The following is a 19,565-nucleotide window of genomic DNA, read 5'->3' as shown; positions in this document are numbered from 1 at the left end:
GAAATTATGGTGCTTTAACTATAGGATCAGAAATAGTTGTTCATTGCAAGGCGCGGTCGTTCGCTGGTTCCGTGCAGTTGCTGGAAATATGTTTTCTTTATCTAAATCTGGCAAGTATGAAGAGGTTGTTCGGTGATGTAATTATGGAATTCTTTCAAAGTGAACAGTTCTCTCACAAGGCTCTGATGCTCCGATTGCAGAGCTTGTTTCTTCGGCAGCAGCTGGCGCTTAGCCTGGTGACACCTTTGTCTCCGTCGCTGTTTTCTCTGGGGCAACACTGTGTGCAGAGGTCACCGCTCCTGTTGGCATTTGAGGCTGTGATGAGCTCGCATAGCAGATGCTGCAGGTTGCTTAATAAATCTTGTTTTTTGCACTCTTTAAATGAAGGAGGATTTCTTTTAACCTAAGAATTTGACTTTGCTTGGTTCGTTTCAAACCGGATTTTTTCTGAAGTGGTAACAACTAAATATTTTAGTCCTAAAATACCACTTGCAAATGTTTAGAATCAGATGAAATGGCGAAAGCAAGCTATTTATATCGAGTCCTTTCATCTTCATCATGAAATTTGCTCGTCTACAACCAAGGTGCTATCAGGCCACATCCTGCCTGTGGCTCTTTAGCTCCTCGTCGGCAACCTTTGAAGTCCTTAAACAGCTGTTAATTGGAGCCTAAAAGTCCACTGTTAAGACAAATGGGGGGAGGATACAGGTAGTGTTTGTGGTCATTCTTCTGACGACACTTCTGTTGGGGGAAGGTACCGCCGCTTATCTATCTTTCTGTTGAATCTACTACTTCCCATTTAAGTTGTTTCAAAGCAAATATTTAGCCGGTCACGGACAACTGAGCAATTTCCCGTCTGAATTTACAATACTCTTTAGTGTCAAATAAATAGCATACACATTACACTCTGTTACATTTGATAATGTCAAATCTACTTCAGGATAAAAAAAAGTGTTTCACAATTACAGCAAATGTCATGCAAATCAACCCTAATTTCATTCAATTTTCTCACTTAAATTCCCCCTCTCCAAGTCATATCTATCCTACTAATTTTCTCTTCATTACTGGTGTGAGAGCATCAGGGCTTGTTCTACTTTTTTATTTAATTCTGGTGTAGCTACTGCTGTTTTAGATCTATGGGGTTTTGAACCAATCAAACCTGATTTGGATGCTGCAAAAGCAGGCGTTTGAAGCAAATCTTAATAATGTAAAACTGTTAATCAGATGCAAATGAAAAAGCCGGTACGTGACAGTAACAGGATCACGGAAGAATTAAAAGCTCAATATCGAACGGCTTGTGGTGCAGGTATTAATGTGGGAAGAGCATTAAAAAGGGCTTTGTGTAAAGGAAAGAGGCTGGGGTCCCTGTAACAAAACATCACAACCACAGTCGCCAGAGACTAACATGTTGACCTTCTCATAGCCTGTAACTGTCACTGCCAGTGAAAAGGTCTCCCCTGGCTACACTGAGCATCAACACTCATCTGCCTTTGCATGTTTCACATTCCAGACTCCTCCGCGGTCTGGACTCACAATCACACCCAACAATTTACCCCTCACACAAGCAGCAACTGTTCCTGACACTTTTATGATTACAGATTTGAGATCAGCGGTATCAATGCCGGGACCCCCCATGGTTACCAAAACACCGGCCAGAGTTATGTACGGTTTGTGTTACAGGGGCAAACTGATCCCTGCACCAGGACTACAGTCCACTGAGCTCTGGTACAGATGCAAAACAGCTGCGAGATGAAATCAGATATTTGTGGAAATGTGAAAATAGGTGTATTTGAGACTTTTGCGTCAATATTTTTGAAGAGAGGTTTCTTTTTATGAAAGGGTACATCCACACGATTACATTTTCATCTGAAAAAGGGACATTTGCTTAGTTTCAGAGGGTACTACTGCAATGCTACCAATTAACCCTCTTAAATGTGAATATTTTCTGGTTTCTTTGTCCCGTTTAACAAAGAAAATGGATACAAGTGAATAATTTGTGGACAAAACAAGACATTTGAGAACGTCATCATCAACATTTCAAGGTTTGAGAACTAATGGATCAAACAACTAATCGATTTATCTAGAGAACAGTTTAATCGTTTATGAAAATAATCATCACTTGCGGCCCATAACAGCAATACCACTAAGAAAATGAAGTGAACGAGGGTTACTGCATCATAGTTTCCACATTACTCCATTTTCGCTTATCCAGACAGCAGCATTTTCAAACTTCTCAATTGTGGGACCATAAAATGTAAGTGTAGCGTGGACAGCAGGCATATCTGGAGGCTTAGCCTCCGGCCTAAGGCTAATGTTATTAATTAAATGTAATTAATGTAATTTATCCAATGCAGTGTAAAGTCCAGCCTCGGTTTTGGACAGCACACTTTCACTGAGGCCAGCTGGCTCTGCAATTTTTGCGTTATATATATGTGTATATATATATATATATATAATTCCAATTCAATCAAATGGCCTGCTCTCCTTCATTAAACTATTACGGCTTCACGGAAAACAATGAATGGTTGTTGATGTTGGACGAGCCTGTCACCTACCAATCTGAGAGAGACAGCTGACATGACGCAAGACACAATTGCACGAAATGCAAAAGGAGCTGCAGTCCCGTCTTGAAAAATGTGTTTTAAACTCTGGTTCACTCTGGATCTTCATTTGCTTCCAGGTCAGTGAGTGGGAATATCAGGAATGGCGTCTGTTGCTTTTAGGTAGCACCACAAGTGCAGACACCCACTCCAACCTCCACTAAATAAAACACACATCTGGTTCAATGCCAAGGTCCATTATTGTCATTTTAATTCCATTACTAATGGAGGGCAGAAAACACACTTTACGTTGCAAATAGATTCTAGAGAGGGGAATAAATGCCAAGTCCCGTTAGACCACGATGATGAGACAAGACTGCGTTCGTCTCTCAAGTCATCCTAGAACTAGGAAGTAATAAAATACTCTAAAAAAAAAAGTCTGTGCCTCTTCTTTTTTACTTAAGTGTCAATCACAAATATGCTGGTACATGAGAAATAAATCATATCTCTCTGCTGAGCACCATCTCAACAACATCACCACTGAAACTCCCAGTTTCCCACCGATGTGTTGCACTGTGCATTGAAGCAGAGCCAAGCTGTATCCCTGACACACATGACTACACAAATCTGGGCAGAAAATGTGCCAGGCGCTACCTTCACATGGTCAGCATCACAGTTTCCAGTACCAGACCCCTCATTTATAGCAGCGGTGGTAAAATGTCACTACTCACTACGGCAGACAAATTTCAGCTGGAGTCCAGTGGCTCCACTCATTCAACCAGGTTTTTGAACTGCGGTGGTGGTGGTGGTGTGCAAACTCTGGTATCCAAGTCAGACAAATGTTTACATAGAAAAAGGCACACAGTGGTGCAGGACCATTTAATTAAACTGAATGTCAGCACTTTTAGAGGCAGAGGTAAACCCACAGCTCCTGTGTCCCGCAGGCTCAAATGACTGTTTTTGTCAATGGACTCTGATGCAGGGAGCGAGCACTTTAAACAAACTTCAGTTTACGGTCTAACAGCAAGATGAAGTGGGGAACCTATTCTTAAAATAGCTTACACTTAAGCTGATGTATATTTTATTTGGCCAGTCCTTCTGTTAAGTGGCTAAAACCTGTTTATTCTGCTGTCCCCACTTGCAGCCATGTTTTCCCCTGCGTTCACAAACACCCACTCCCAGCTGTTCCAAAGCACAGGAAGTGTGTAGACTGCCTTAAAACAACCTCACTTAAAGGAATACTTCGCCAATTTGCATTTAGCTTTGTATTACTAGAATAGGGGTAGTATTTTTGAAAAACTGTGCTTCCCAACTTCAGTTTCCCCTGAGTTGAGAAATGTCTTCATTCTTTTCTTTGTTCCGTGCCCACCAGTGACACTTGGTCCTGTTAGCGTAACTGTTAGCAAAGATGGCGGACACTGTTTACATTCTGGGAGTGAGGTCCCATCCCCCCACGACGGAGTCTGAAAAGTGCGGAATTAGTGTTGCAGTTTCAAGCCTCGGACCAAGTGACACTGGTGGGAACGTAACCAAAAAAAGAAATGAAGATATTTCTGAGGTTGGGAAGCACAATTTTTCAAAAATATTATCCCTATTCTAATAATACAAAGCTAAATGCAAATCAGTGGCGTGTTCCTTTAAAAATATCTCACACTATCCCTTTAACTGTGTGGCAGAGAGACACAACATAACATAAAAAAAACAAACCTCAGTTTTAATTCAGTTTTATTTTAATTTAATTCCCGCCACAAATCTCACAAACTACTTAAGTCCAGCCAAACATGCAAAGTGCAAAGGCAAAGTGGAAGCCCAAATGTGTGACGTCATCATAAACATCACCACGTCATGTTTATTACTTCTCCTTTTCAGCGCCAACTATAAAAATCTAAATCCGACAATCAACAAAGATGATGACTGGCAGCCAAAGCTCTCGCGGCGCCTCTCGTGCACTTGGTGGATGAGAAATCAACGAGAAACAAATGTGTCTACCACAAAACTACTTCAACATCGGTGTCACAGTGAAACATAAGTATGTGTAGGTTATTTAAAAAAGACAAAAGGTCATTCATGGGCAGGAAAATGTAAAGTACAGCAGTGTGATTTTTGTGGCATCAAACGGAGCGACTGTTGGAAAAGAAGTCACGGAGCTGCATGTGGCGTCATGCTAAATTCTGCTCCACATATAGTGTAACCTTTATAATAAGGCCAAGTATTGGAAAGACCACATAATCGCAGGCTTGCAAATCTACAATAAAGTCTTTGTTCCACTCTACACTGCACATGCTTCTCAATTAGGTAAAAGCGTATGACACACGATCACGCAAACTGCTCAGTCATTAGTTATTTTCCTCCAAGGACAATAATCTCATTCTTAAAAAATAATTCAGAGTTTATGTTTGATTTAGTACTTTTACTTCAATTATAAAACAGCAGTATTGTCAGGACTTGCCAGGCTGCAAGCTGGAGCCTGACCCCCTGTCCCGCTAAGCCTCAAACAGTCGATACATTTCCATAACTATGACACCAGATGACCACTTCTCACCCCTCTCCCCACCGCTGGAGCCACTCTCCAGGGCATCAAAACACAATGCCCGGGATTTTAAATGAACTCGCAGGTCATGAAGACCCGGAGCACCCCTCCAGGAGAGCACCCTGGGAATTCTCCTTGACTTTGACCCATCTCTCGCATTTGCAATTCATCATCTCCCTTCCCTTAGAATGACAAAAAGACACCACCACCGCCACTGCTTTGTCATGACAATGACACAGACGTGAGCGGCATTGTTTGCGTCTGACGCTGAATGGAGGGCAACAGAATGGCCCATCACATGCAGTCATAGGTAAAGTTGTGCCTGAGTGCCACAGGTACACACATGAGGTGGCAACCCCACCCTAAACACAGGCTGTGAAGACCCCCGGCATAATTGTCAACAACAACAACAAAATACACATTCACTTACAAGATGTGGATGCAAACACTCGTAGAAACTAAAGAGAAAATCACATCCAGAGACGATAAATCCTGAAAACACAAAACCCCACAACGGGCACACCATGATTTATAAGAGCAGTGGTTGCACCCCACGGAGTTAAAATACACTGAATCCTACAAACAGTCACATTGTTTGCGTGACTAAAACTGGTGTTATTTAGCACCTCTTAAGGACAGTGGGAGGTTCAGGGGCTGGGGAGCCATTTGTCTCTGCTATCTCCTCACAACAAGCAACAACAGCACACACACACACACACAAGCAAATCCAATGATTTAACTTACCATTTACTACTTTGAAGTGTCACTTCTGCATTTTCTTCCGTCAGTAGCGAAAAGAAATCCCAGGCATCATCATCATAAAGGGGGGAATTGTAAGCTCCACGTGAGGGGAATTATTGATACGTCTCCTGTCCTCAGCAGAATGACTCCTGTATGCAAGGATGAGTTGAAGAAGTGAGGGAGAGAGCGTTGGGGGGGGGTGTGACTGTTTGTAAATCCCCCTCCTCTTCCTCCTCCTGCTGACTCTTTCACACTCCTCACTCCCTGCCTCCCTCCCTCCTTGCCTGCTCCCTCCTCCGATCTAAAATTCCACTCCCCCCCACCCCCCAAACTGCAGAGCTACTGCCAGCAGGAATGTGTGCTCCCTCCCTCGTCTCCTCTGTAATTGCCCCTCCACTCCCTTATGAAAAGCATCATGTTTACACTAAGTGCTGCAGCCTTATTTCACAAAAAGCTGATAAACTCAACTGCAGTCTCAAGAAGTCAGAGTCGGATTTTGGCCGGAATTTCTTAACCCCAATCAGCACAATCTTAAATGTAAAATAAAAAAAACAAAAAAAACATTTTATGGCTTGAGCATATTGAACATATTGCACCCATCCGTAACCGGTTATAATCTTTGTCTCCAAGGCAGCACGGGCTGAAAGGTCGCTGTCCTAATGTGTGGCAGTGCACACTTCGGAGGATTGAGCGACAGTCCACCAAAATGGACCAGTGAATGAGAGAAAGGCCGAGCTTGCTGTTGTCATAGCACCAGTGATGTCGTGCTGCTATCGCGTCAGCAGTGACAGCGGCGCTGGACTCATTTTGAGACGATGGGACTGGCGGAGGGAGCAGAGGAGGAGAGAATGGAGCGAGGGCATAGAGACATGTGTTCGACTGCAGCCTGCACATCATGTGCACCAGAAACGGCGAGCGGCAGAACACACTGGAGGGTACACACACTGAAAAGAGCCCAGAGATTGAAGTGAATTGCCTCGTCTAGACGTTGCGATGACTAAAATAAAAAGCACTCAGCGCTGTGGTCACTTCATGTCATGCCAAGGTTGTGACCCTGATATTAAAACTAAACCACTGGGGTTTAAGAGTAAAGACAGGAATGTCCGGTCTGCACAGGCAAACCAGACAAAATAACCTGCGTAGTTATCAAATCTCCTGAGCTCAGGTAATCTGTCAGAAAGCAGCTCAGTCAATTGATACAGAAAATGCACACAGATGGCCAATTTCTTCTTTTTCGGGGGTGGACTTTGATCCACCGACAACAACAGAGATACAGATGAAGTCATTTCTTGAAACTACAAAGAGAAAATCTTTGAGGGAAAGTTCTGTGTCAATGTGGCCTGAGGACACAGGCAAATTCTGACACGGAGCTCAAACGCTCGAATTGTTTTTTATCTTATGCCATTTTCAAATTAAAACAGATTAGGGTTGATGTGCCTCTAGGCGACGGTGCCTTCTGTAATATTCTCATAGGTGTTAATTTTCAAAAAAATCAAATGAATACTTAATTGTATGTTAGTATATGTTATGTGATATGAGATCTTCTTATCTCCAAAAAAAAAGAAAGAAAAAATCCTGGATCCTGCAGCAGTGTGATAAATGTGTCTATCAGTATATGTGTGCTAATGCTGAATCCACGTCTCACACTCACCACAGGAATTTGAGAAATGTAAATTGCTTTTGCTACGAGCTCAGCTAAACTAACTCTTTGCTTTCTCATCACCAGCGACGGAGGTTATTAAACCGTTCTTGTCCACACTCAATTTAGGACCTGATTGAGCCGGACATCCGATACATTGACAGGTCGTTCAATGCTGCGGGAACAATTTTGGCGCGTGAGAACCGTGGTTACAGATCCACAGCAACACTTCAGACTGCTGATGTTGTCCAGGTGTCACAACCCACTGCAATCACTGCCAATCACCGTCAGGAAAAAAAAAAAGGGAAACAGCTGAATGTGGAGGAATGACAGAACTCCATTTTTACCAGGATATGCACTTGGAGTTCACTCGATGTTCTTCTTCTCTTCAGAAGGAAACTTCCAGTGCTTTCCAAGCTTTGCATAGGTTAAAAGGCCCTGAATCTATCACCAGGTAACAGGCTGCTGCTTGTTCAAAAGTGAATTATATAAGCACTCCAGTGTGCGATTATGTCACCCTTGCAGAATTAGAGCCACATGTAGCAACAGCATCGCATGTGTCGCGCAGATACAACTTTCCCTTGTACACGGCTATTGATTCATTGATTCTCTGACATCTGCTGCAAGCAACAGATAAAAAACAAAACAAAAAAAACAACCACCCTAAAGTCTGTATTTGTACTTTTCTTTTGCAGGAGGGTGAGGCAAAATAAATGTGGAATGTTCCTCGCTGCTCCGGTTTTTGTTTGAAAACTGAGGTGAGGTTTAAGTGAAGTTTGGATGGGAGTTGCCTGCACTCACTTCCTAAATTGGCCAGCTGTGAACTAAAAGGCTCAGTTTCACCTTGTTTTCTCTGTCATTTGTTCTTACATTTCCCCTTTATTGTTTCTGCAATAGACAACTAAGAAGAGAATCAACACCCATGCTCACATGACATCATGTACCAGGTGCTTAACAATGGTTGGATGTGTATTACCTCTAACATGCAGCTGAAAAGCTTGTCTGGTCGCAGATTTCGAGGCTGGAGCGTTTAGCCATAAAGTCATTGATTTCTCCCAAACTGAGTTTTGACAGAAAGTGTGGATGCAAATTAGAAGACGTTCCCTGCTTTCTTCTTTACTCCAAACCGAGACAGTTAACAGCAGACACAAAATGTGGGAAAAAAAACATCAACACTGTTCAAGTCTTTCCCATGAGAGGAGGAGTGTTACATGCATAGCAAACTAAGTCAAAGTGCTGCTCCCAATTTTAAACAAAGGTCAGTTAATAACTGACAACACCCTGCTTTATGATAGCCATTTTAAATGGACCGCGGGACAGCACATTAAAGATGCTCTGCTTTTAAAAGGGTGATATATGGAAGAAATGCATTACATTACGACATAAAATGACCATGATGCATCGCCTGTGACTAAGGAAACTATTTCAATTGAAATACTAGCTTCAGTGATGTATGAAATACTTTTTATTTGCAGCCACTTAATAATGCAGCTTGTGGTACTTAAACACACTGGAGGCCAGACCCTGAGCAATTCTCAAAAATGTCTTGACGGATAGAAGGGTAGAAAATATAGACGAATGAAAAAAGAGAGGAAGACATGGCGGTGTGGATACCTTTCTATCGGGAAGTGAAACTAACCCTCTCTCTTTTTACTCTCTTTTGTTTTTCCATTAGGGACAGTACCTGGTACCTGGTATTTTTTTTAATACCTGCTACGGCGAGGTTCCAAGCGAGCGGAGCTGCTAGTACAACATGAGTTGTTCAACAGACTGCCGGCCACTGATTGGCCAGAGAGTGCGAGCATGACGTCCAACAAGAATCAAACCAAACAATGCAGAAAAATACTTAAAAAATCCTTAAACTATGCATAAAACTCCACCATTTGGCAAGGAAATCTCAATATTTACCAGAAGAGTCTGGTGTATTTATCGACAGCACTGCTGAAAGCCGGCGATCAAAGTCGTTCAGCCATATTTCAGCTCAATGACTGTGTCAGATGTGTACAGAAACTAATGTTTTTAATTAACCGATTCTAACGATTAAGTACACCGAAAACAACTGCTTTGCTCGTCACTAGTTTGTGTGTTTGTGTCACGTATAAAACAATGACGCAGCAGTTTTGTGCAAGTGACGGAAAACGACGTGCCGTGTCAAGTTAACAACATAGGTTAAATGTTTATAAAACATTTAACAGACAAGGGGACAGTTATATATGTGTAAAGCTGGGTATTAAGACAGCGTCTTTGTTATATAATTTGTCAAATTTGGCAACCTATCTGACCCATGCTCATAAAATGTTTGGAATTGAATTTGCAGTGACTGTTTTAAACATTAAAGGCTGCAGTTGTTGAATTAGTTGTTGTTAAATTCCTACTTTAGGCAGGTATGGTCCACACAAATACTGATCAAAGCAAGTATAGGAGCTCGCTGCAGGCTAATAAAGCTCTATGGAATAGTAAAATAAGAAGACAATAGTAATTTCCCTGATCAGGGATATATAAACAGCAGATAATATGCACCACTGTATAAAAATGTTATGATACAGTACAAGCCACAAATCCTCAATTATCATACAGGGAACGGGGATTATCCACCATCAGGCATCAAGATGTTGATTCAACAAACGTGTTGATTCCAACCCAACAACTGCACACGGGAGCTCAAATATAAACTGTCACGTTGGCGCTGATCTTACTTAGGCAGTCAGCTGTAATGCAGCAGCTGATTCAGCACAAAACCGCGACTCTACAACGGCACTGGAAATAGCACCGACAGACACGAGGTTGTAGGTTTTCGCTCCATCATAATAACACGTACTCAGCGTGAGGAAATAGATGATCCATTGTGGTGAAAAAGAACAGCATGTACAAGTGATATCTAAGAGGACATACACACACACACAAAAAGGCAAGTGTTGTGCAATACATTAAAGCAGTAACCCAGGCCCGGGTAGAGATCATTAGTGGAAGACACAGCGGTCTCCTGCGGTGAGTTGACTCTCAAGAGTCAACATCAAAGGCGGTGGTGTAGAGATGGAAATCATTTAGAATGCGGAGAAAAAGGCTGGAATTGATTGGTCAAGACGGAACCTATGCAGCAGAGGTGGCTCTCAAGTATTAGATATTATTAAAAGATGGCTGCGGCATATCAAGAGACCATCTGCTGGGTGGGGAGGGTCAACTGCACACGGACGAAAGCACGAATGTATTAGATTAGGGATTTAGGACAAGCCCATAACTATTACTTTAACAACGTTTAATTAGATCCATTTCATATTGATAATGCAATGCAGTCTTTCCTGTATTCACAGGACGGCCTTCAGGAAATAGTGCAAACATTTCAATATGTACGTTCCCTACAAAGACACTATTAAATATTAGACAACATACTTTCAATGATATAAAAGATAAATGATGACAAACAAACAAAACTGTCCACACATTAATTACTGCTTCCAAGAAAACTCTTGTCACATATGAAATACTTTTACTTCTTTAAGTAATTTAGGCCAGTTTTATTCTGAACTTGCTGTGGATATCTTTGAACAACCCTTAAAACAATAAGACCCTGTTCAATTCGGAGTGAGCTGATCACAAGTAGACCGTGTTAAATACAACCACTTAACACCTGGCACGAACACACGTTTCCCGTGAGCAAGTGATCAGATAACGCCTCTCCATCTTCTTCTCTGTCCAAATACACGATGCTCGCAAGAACAAAACAACTGTCCTGATGTGTTTGTGTTGATGCATGAGCGACAGGCAGAGAGAAAAGGAAAAGAGAAGTTGGGAGGAGCCGAGTGTATCGAAGATGCGCTCACACTGCTGTAATATGAAAATAGGAAGTGTAAAAATACAGAACAACTGCAGTGGGTCAGAGTTGAGGTAAGTCTGGTAAAGTCTGTCAAACACCAGCCTCACCCATAGCTGTAGCCCAGGGGTGTCAAACATACGGCCTGGGGGCCAGAACCGGCCCGCCAGAGGGTCCAATCTGGCCCACAGGATGAATTTGTTCAAATTTCACACTAATCTAAACGTAATGTCAAATGCTCCAGATACCCGTGACTAAATGTTTGTGCCTTTATAGATCCATTGTGCTGTGTAAATAGTAAATTAAGGCATGATATTGTTGAAATTTCACTTATATTTCTCAAGAAATTTCATGTTTTGTAAAATTATCCTTCATTAAATGTAAAACAAAGGAGAAAAAACAAAGGAGTTCTTGTTGTTCATAGGTTATTATGCTATTATTTTACTATTTTTACTGGTCCGGCCCCCTTGAGATCAAATTGTGCTGTATGTGGCCCCTGAACAAAAATGAGTTTGACACCCCTGCTGTAGCCTCAGCAGCTTAGTGCATTCACTATCTATAATTCATCCAAAAAACACACAGCTCTTATCAGCCTGTAAATCTAACGATCATTATGATGTGCAGTCAGTCTGACAGTCAGTCACACTGCTGCTGCTACTGCTGCTGCTGCTGCTCACAGCTCCTTTTAACGCTCATCCTTCATGTCTTTCCAAATCCCAGGAGCATTGTAAGAATAGGTATCAGAATGCAAATAAATACCGTCCTCCGCACACTGCACACAAGGCTCTGTCATCAACCTGTAAACGGAACAGAATATCCTCACTTGTCTGAAGCTAGAACAACATCAAAGAAGGCTTTGAAGGTGGAGTCCATCCACAACAATGAAGGCGAAGTACTTGTTTGCAAGCGTTTCTGACTTTGATGTCACTGGTAAATGTTGAAATAATCCACGTAATCCCTTGATTGTACTGTATATGCTTGCTTTTTAGCCGTCATCCCCAAACAAATTATGCTGAATTTTCCCAACCTTTTAGTTAATAACTCGCATAAAATTAAGGAAGTCATTGACATCTCAGAGAAATTATTTGTTTGCCAATTAGGTGTTACAGACATGTGGGATCTTTGGGTCACAAAAATCGTCCCCATATAGAAAATGTGTGGGGTGTAGTCAAACACACCCGTGTTAAATGGAGTGCATCATTGTCACTCTAAATGCAACACTGATGGTTGTCCTCTGGAAAGCATCTGGGACAAACAAACTCTTGCCAAAGCATCAACGTGCTTTTTTTTTTTCCCAGATTATGCTGACTGTCAGCACATCATGAATTCATCATGACCTCACTCTGTCAGATGCTGGAACATGTGGTAACCTCCAGTCTTCTGCAACTGGTAATAAGTGGGAAACTCATGCAGGGCTCGGCTTTTTAACATGCATGCGATGAGTCAGTCAATCAGCTCCTTAGCAGCACATGGTCCAGAGAGAAAGGATACCAGGCAATCTCAGACTGGTACAGTGTGGCAGGCTGTGGGAAACGTCCAAAGATGGCGGAGGACAGACTGATACAGCAGCATATCAATAGTCCTCTCTAATGGAGACAGATGTCCTGTCAGGAGGAACAAGAGGGGATCGAGCTTGTGTCTGTAACTCGATACAACACCAACATAAACAGACGTTGTTCTTCATCCACCAGCTTAAGATGGACACATGCAAAAAAAAAAGAAAAAAAAAAAGGGTAACATCGTTTCTCGCATACGATACAACGACGGCGACATGAAGTCTGTTTCACTCGTGCATGAGTAATCTGCCGTCTTAGGGTTAGGTTCTTTTTTGAAAGTTGATGATTCTCACAAGACAAATTTGGCGCTCGGCCTGTGCAGATGCTTTCAGAGTGAAGAGGGAAGGGATTCGCAGCTGCAACATCAGCACTGTTGTGTAGTGTTGCGCTCTTTACTCTGTCACAGTTTCTACAGACACCTCTAAATCTACTGGAAGATGTTTCCGTGATAACACGAAGACAAGTGGGTTAAAAACATTATTTTAAGACTCTCAGCTCTCAGCTTCTGTTTTTTTTAAACTTAACTTCACCACATTCACTTATTATTAGTGCTTTTCTTATCTATCTATATTTATTAGAAAAAGGTCAACGTCTCATTATATTAGGATAATGGTCTTTCATTTTGCAATAGTAATAAAAATATTTTTAATAATCCCATTTCTGTGGCTACCATAACCTAAAGAGAATCTTTAAAGCTTGAGTCAATACACAAAGGAGAGGGTGAGTCGGCTTAATTTGTGGCCAGAACATGTTTACTTATTTCTGAAGACCAAAAAATAGCTTTTTATTTTGATATGAATGTGAATTTAGATTTACATCAATTTGAGGGAGAGAGAAAACCTGTGTTTTCCATTCATGCGACTATCAGTCACATGGCAGACAAAAAAACAACAATGTCCACAACGTGAGACAATTCCACAGGTGTATGACATAAAATCTGTCTGGTGACACCTTGCAGAACTATAGAGGCGTAAAAAAAAAGACACAAACCAGTCCACATGGAAAACTGCGTTGGAACATGCAAATACATAGATTTGAAAATAAATATGGACAGATTCATCTCTCATCATGTGGCCAAAGTATGAAAAAAAAAAAAACTGTGTGGCTGCCTCTGGAACTGGCTTGCTAATCTCTCCAGATTGAGTCATTCGCGATGGTAGCATTAGGATGACTGTAGAGGAAGTCCACAGAAACATTACATGTGCAAAGTTACACGGAGACGCATTCAAATCAACTGGGAGGAAGTGAATCATGAAGCAAGACAATGGCTCCAACACTACAAATGACTTCATCGAGGGGGGAAAAAGTGGACGGTTTTAATCCACAACTCAGCAGAGCATGAATTTATCGAAACCTCCTGGGCAAGAACACTGAAGGGAACACTGATCAACAATCCCACACCTGCAACTGTTCCAGTTTATCATCTACAGATATTTAAATTGCTATGGCACTCAAATATGGAAGATTTTCAAAATGCATTTAAGAATGTTTTCTTAGCAATCTTAGCAGAGCCTCTAAGTCAACATCAGTGAATGTGAAACACTCATCCAGCCCAGAGTTTAGTCAAATATTGAAACAACTTTGCCGGTGGTGTGCAGTTAAAGTCGATTGTATAGATGAGCTCATTTAATTATTAAACGCTGACGAGCAGATAAAGAGAGCCATTTTCCTACTGCACCTGGAGACGTGTGCACTGCAGAGGTAGGGGGTTACGTACTTCAGGACCGCATGGCTGCGGAGGTCCACTATGGTCCATGTGACGTAAATGTCTTAATATTAGTAATAATAATATAATATTATAATAATTAATATTAGTAGTTGGCACACACTCTTGTTTTGGTCAAAAAAGAGACAAGAAATTAGGGGTATGGGTATAATATACAGTTTTACTGCTTTATACTGTAACTTTCTTAAATAACAAGGGTTCACTATATTGATTGAATGTTTAAACTCTCTGAGGTTTTACCCAAGATGTGGAAAATGGTTTTGTTTTTAATAGAAAGTAGGCCATTTAAAACCATAATTTACTTTCATCTTACTTACGACTGATACTAACAATGTTTTATCATAATAACTTTTTTTGGCCATTTTCACCCCCAAAACTACAAAATCGCCGCTAGTGGAGTGGAATGCATGATCAAGTGTGGATGCATGGAAAGCTACACAGAGTAGGTGTGGGAATCACACCGTACATGATACATGGTATGCGATACCAATAATATCACGATACAACAATACTGTGATAATCAATGTATTGCTGATATCACGATATCTGTCTAACTGAAGAAAACAAAGCGTCCGTGAAAAGTTAAAAGTGTAGGATTTCTTAATTCACAACGTAGAGAACCAAGGTCATAAAGTCTATGTATTGAACGTGGATGGGGCATCTCTTAACCACGAATAAACTCCCTCTTCTTTCGACCAGGTAACTTCCACTCAAATTTCCCCCTGTGTACATGTATGACCAGAGCCTTTCTCAAACACTGTTACATCCATGATCAAACTTTTATATTTAGTATTTGGATTGAAAACAATCAGCCACAGTAGAAGAATACCACAAGTTTCCTGGTGGGACCGATTTGTAGCTCTGTGGTTGTGGTCTTATGTTCTCACTTCCACAGTTAGTTACAGGAACCAAGAATTTCTAACAAAGTCAGGAAAGTTCTGTTATTTGTACTGTCGTGAATGGTCTGCGATCGTTCCACCGCACAAGATTTCAGTTACAACGGAGCGAAACGCAAGACTGTCTTCAGTATTTACTTTGCAAATGAATGAAGAGTTATGTGCATGTAGGATGACAATGAATAATTCAAAAACAGCTCTTACGCGGGTTAAATTATGCGCATTGAGCGAGATCATCTGTGTTTGGTTGTACATTTGTGCACACGCATGAAGAACAAAGTCATGGATTGTCCTAAAAAAGCCACCGAATTATCATATGAATGTGTAGACATTCTTTCATGTGTAGCTACAACAGTGGCTCGAGTGGTCCAACGTTTGTGATCCGACATGTGGAGTTGAGGAGTGTGGACACAAGCGGGGTGGGGGTGTGGGTGTGGGCTAGTTAGAACTCGACAGAAAGAGGGTGAGGTTTCTGTGCAGGCATGTCACACAGGTGGGTTCAGGTTACTGCCCTGAGGACACAGCACTGAACACTGAGGCCATTCTGCTGCATGTTTCCTTCCCCTGATTCTCAAGATGCTGCAGTGGATCACGCTTAGTTTCTGTAACTAAAAGGAAAATGCCCAATACATCATTTTATTATGTCTGAATTCCTTGTTTTTCTTTTCCATTTATACAGTGCTGACCAGCACAAGCCTAAGACTAAGACTAGTTTGGTTTTAGTCAGACTACTGTGTTTACATGACATTAAGAAAACTGAATTACACGCACATAAACACACTGACTGTGACAGTCTTGAATCCAACCTGCTACAAACCGATTATTGCCTTTTGGGACTTCTTAGACCATCAGATGAAACGGACCAAACTTAAAAAGAAAAAAATCCGCCCAAAATCAATAACATTTGAGCGTGAACGACACTATCTTTTTAAAGCATGCGGAAGTATCAATGGAAGGCACATATTCACTGCTAAAAGTGCATGAACGTTTGTAATATAAAGTTCTGCTGCAAACTCTGAACCATAAACATCACGGCTAAAAAAAATTGATATTTCAAAATCAGCTGCATGAGAGTCAAACATCACTGTTCTTTTATTTTCCATTCTTCTACTTCTTTGAATGTATTGGCGGGCGACACTGGAACAAGCTGTTGCTCCGTTTATATTTCTGATACAGATATTGGCCTACACAGCCAGAGAAGAAGACACGAGCCAGATCGGGCTGAACTACACTGGCACCACATCCAAGCAGCATAAAGATCTGTGAAAAACACTGTGTCAAGTGAAACTGTGTAAATTCTAGCTTCGTGGTCCGGTTCGAAGAATTAGTGACATCTAATTGTGGGACTGCGGCGTTCAGACAAATGATGGACTAAAGCTGTTGACTTGCATAGTAAGCACTATTTTAAAACACAGTAAAGAAGGGTGCCCTTGCGTAATTCTAAGGCTATGGACACCAAACACATTTACTTGAAAGCAATTACACACTTACACAAACATACTTATCTGTAGTGTGTTCAATTTGGGCCAATAAACCCTAGTAACAGCGGACCTTTAAGTCAACCAGCTTACGTTACAGGAGGATAAAATGTATATTAAAAACAGCAGAGGCAAACAACTGCCAGGCAATAAAGTCTAGTTTAAAGTCAAGTGGCAACCAGGAGTGATGTCACCCGATAAGAATCTGACCTCCTGTTTTAAAGCCTCAAGAGTCTCAGTTGTAGTTTTGCAACCAGACGTTCACAGAATTCATGTGCAACCAGCTGTCAATCACACTGGCTTCCTCTCATGTGTGCCGTGATTTATCAATCATTTTCCTCTCAGTGAGTATTGGGGCCAAACTGTAGAGGGAGAAAAAAAATGTATCTTACGAGAATAAAGTCAGAATATTATGAGATTTGTTTTTAACCTCCTCCACAAAAGAGAGGATTTCTGCCAAGCCTCTGTGATCATTTTCTTTGATACAAACTCTGTCACAATCTTTTCAAATGGTGCTTTTCCACTATACAGTCTGTTTGGTATGGTTTTCCATTACTATAGAACCTCCTCAACGTAAGCGGAGTCATCATAGCATGCCTGCATGAAACTGCCGTGACTATGGGTCCCACACAAACGAGTGGACTGAATCATTAGACTCAGTTCATTCAAAAGATTTGTTCACAGAATCGTTCAGTGCTTCCTTCATGACCGAAGCACAGACTCCGTCTGACACAGTCACTGAGGTGAGATATGGCGGAATACACTAATCCTCTGTTAAATATTGAGGATTTTAGAGATTTCCTTTGCTAATATTTAAGATTTTTAAGTCTTTTTAACTAATCTACAGTTCCACTTTGTTCGGTTTGATTCTTGTGTCAGACGTCGCACTCATGACTCTTCCAGTGACGACACTCTCTGACCAATCAGTGGTCGGCAGTCTGGCGACATCACGTATAGTATCAGCTCACTTGCCAGAGAAGGTACTAAAAAAAGTACCAGGTACGATCACTAATGGAAAAGCAAAAAAAAGTGCTGAGTCGCGCCCTGCCGGAACAGTGTAGTGGAAAAAGTCCTGATGCTTATGTGTATTTCTTTATTTGTGAAGCACAAATCAAAATGTAACTTCAGGAAATGCTCCATGTTCCTCATCTCGACGCAGGTTGCAGACGATCATCTGATCATCTGAGATTTTTCTTAAATAATAATTATGGCTTTATTCTCAAAAGATTATGTCTTTATTCTTTATTATTAAAAAAAAAACGTCTTCAGTCTGGCCCTAACAGTCCATTTTATGCCACAGTATTGTACTCACTGACCCCCTGGTCTAAGGTTTTGGTCAAATGTATGACTTGGCAGCGCAAATGGCAGAAAACACCATTCCATACAATTAGATATTGTCAGCAATGGAATATAAAAATAAATAGGGAGGAAAAAGTGAGGAAAAACAAGGTCACAACATCACAGTCACGTCTGCAGGATGAATGAGTGAACACCTGAGCTCCAGCAGCAGCAGCAACAGCAGCAGTGACGCTGCAACTAACTTGACACCATAAGGTCATTTGAGTGAAGAGAGCCGCACACATGAGCTGAGTCACCTGCACTGCATCTATTTACTGAAGCGCACACAACAAACAACACAAACACACACACACACACACACACAGACACACACACGCACTAAACGATTCTGCTCCATATGCAACAATGTACCGCACTGAGGCGGCTTCTCTGCTGGAGTCTGCGTCTCTGCATCAACATCCTGCTGATCAAGTCAAGCAGAATTTCTCCGTGGATGTTTTTTTTCTCTACATCACGCGCACTCAAGTTACACACAATGTGGGGATAAATGCGTGTTATTCCCGCACGGCGCGTGTCCACACGGAGTCATTCAGACGCATCATTACCACTCATGTTTGTCTGGATGCATCCGCCGGCACCAGACGCTGCTGGACACTCCACGCGCAGTTTGTCGGCCTTGTCCACAGAAGCGCGATGCGGTGCGGTGCCGTGCGGTGCGACACGGTGCGGTGCGGCAGCATCCGCCGCCTCCGATAATAAACTTGTATGATTGAGTGACGCGGTCATGCTTGCAGGCGGCGCTAGGACCGCGCGGAAGCGTGTTCGGACATGATGAGGAAGAACGCGCGCTTACCTCTCTCTCACACACACACACACACACACACACAAACACGTACCTGTCACTGTCGCTCATGTGTGGCCGCGTCCTTCCTGACGTGGGGAGCTTCCTGTTCCACTCACTCCTCCCGCGTGGGTCTGAGTCCTGCTCTTGCTGCTCATCCTGCTGCTGTCTGTCTGTCTCTGTCTGTGTCTCTGCAAACCATGAGTGTTGTTTCCACGGCGCTCAGAGGGGGCGCGGCCAGCGGGCCATGGAGACGGCGTGTGAATGGCTGTCGAGCTTGTCAATCATCCACGCTCAGCCAATCAACTGCGGCTCGGTCACTGTGAAATTCACAACATGAAAAATGTTATAAATGGATTCAAACTTTAAAATAATGTAAAAAATGTTTTAATTAAATAGATTTTAAAGGATTCTACACAAATGTATACAACTGAAATAAGGTTATATTTAACCTTTAGATTAACTTTGAATATGATTGTATTCCTATTTAATACAGCGCAAAACATCT

At 41.8% G+C, this 19,565-nt stretch overlaps 1 protein-coding gene across 4 annotated transcripts in view; it reads right to left on the bottom strand.

The window, feature by feature from the left end:
• tiam1b (TIAM Rac1 associated GEF 1b) overlaps positions 1 to 19,264 on the bottom strand; it is a 47,539-nt gene extending 28,275 nt beyond the window's left edge. Inside the window, exons 1-2 of one of the 4 annotated variants that reach the window (XM_058633749.1) lie at positions 19,113 to 19,263; positions 5,815 to 5,960 (exon numbers count right to left, since the gene is read on the bottom strand). The gene's annotated coding sequence lies outside the window, so the exon portion shown is untranslated. Of the gene's footprint in view, positions 1 to 5,814; positions 5,961 to 18,821; positions 18,841 to 19,112 lie in introns of those variants that run through there. The other 3 variants (XM_058633746.1, XM_058633747.1, XM_058633748.1) reach the window with 3 other exon arrangements.
• Positions 19,265 to 19,565: the final 301 nt, after the last annotated feature.

The sequence above is a fragment of the Solea solea genome, chromosome 7 (assembly GCF_958295425.1).
Source record: "Solea solea chromosome 7, fSolSol10.1, whole genome shotgun sequence".
NCBI classification, from domain to species: Eukaryota; Metazoa; Chordata; class Actinopteri; order Pleuronectiformes; family Soleidae; genus Solea; species Solea solea.
The sequence above is the reverse complement of the archived record's forward strand: the minus strand, read 5'-3'. Positions and strand labels throughout refer to the sequence as shown.